The sequence below is a fragment of the Scyliorhinus canicula genome, chromosome 21 (assembly GCF_902713615.1).
Source record: "Scyliorhinus canicula chromosome 21, sScyCan1.1, whole genome shotgun sequence".
In the NCBI taxonomy this organism is placed as follows: Eukaryota; Metazoa; Chordata; class Chondrichthyes; order Carcharhiniformes; family Scyliorhinidae; genus Scyliorhinus; species Scyliorhinus canicula.
The window spans coordinates 33581678-33582789 of NC_052166.1; the positions used below are offsets into that span (position 1 = coordinate 33581678).

The following is a 1112-nucleotide window of genomic DNA, read 5'->3' on the forward strand; positions in this document are numbered from 1 at the left end:
CCTAGAATCATAGAATTTACAGTGCAGAAGGAGGCCATTCAGCCCATCAAGTCTGCACCGGCTCTTTGAAAGAGCACCCTACCCAAGCCCACACCTCCACCCTATCCCCATAACCCAGTAACCCCACCCAACACTAAGGGCAATTTTGCACACTAAGGGCAATTTAGCATGGCCAATCCACCTAACCTGCCATCTTTGGACTGTGAGAGGAAACCGGAGCACCAGGAGGAAACCCACGCGCACAAGGGGAGAACGCGCAGACTCTGCACAGGCAGTGACCCAAGCCGGGAATCGAACCTGGGACCCTGGAGCTGTGAAGCAATTGTGCTAACCACCATGCTGCCCCTAAAATTATTTCAAGGGGGCACCTGGATTTGAACCAGGGACCTCTCCATCTGCAGTTAAATGCTCTACCACTGAGCTATACCCCCAACAGTGATTCAAGTGTTCTCCCCCAACACCCTCTGCTGTGGTGTCCTGGGGTCCAGGTTTGCTGGCAGTCTCCAACCAAATTCCCGAGACAGCAGCAGGAATTGTTCAGGTAAGTCCTGACTTCTACACGTCACGCTGTTCCAGATATTTTCTGGACCGTCGTTTTTTCCCCTTTGATGTCTTGGAGAATCGGGCATGGGTGGAAGATTCCAGTCGGAAACCCGTTAATGGATGTAAATCACTTTAACGCTGGCCTTCAGTGCCTTTTACTGATCCAACATGGCGGGCAACAGTGGAAAATCCCATGGGACATTCAAGTTGGTGTAAAATCCATTTTGGGCTCCTGCTGAGCTCTCCCCCCCCCCCCCCCCCCCTCCCAGCCACAACCACTGTCTGTCATTGAACCCATCGGAGGAGGCTGCTCAAATCTGAAGATGAAATTAATTCCTTGTGTGGCATTTGAACCACGCAGGCTGGAAGCTTGTTTCTCCAGTGTATGCTTGAATTAGTTGTGTTCAGGAGCAGTATTTGAATGTTGGATGAGGACAGATTTAGGCTGAGCAGTATTACCTTGGACTGTCCAATAGCCTGCAATACCCATTGCTCCGGCTTACAGATGAAGAATGGTCACTGGGGTAGAATGCTTTTCAGTCGTCATTGTCTGTGACACAATAAGATTT

General features: G+C 50.4%; 1 non-coding gene across 1 annotated transcript; it reads right to left on the reverse strand.

Moving 5' to 3' along the window:
- Positions 1–359: 359 nt before the first annotated feature.
- On the reverse strand, positions 360–431 carry trnac-gca. Its single transcript has one exon. It is a non-coding gene; the product is annotated as a tRNA-Cys (tRNA).
- Positions 432–1112: the final 681 nt, after the last annotated feature.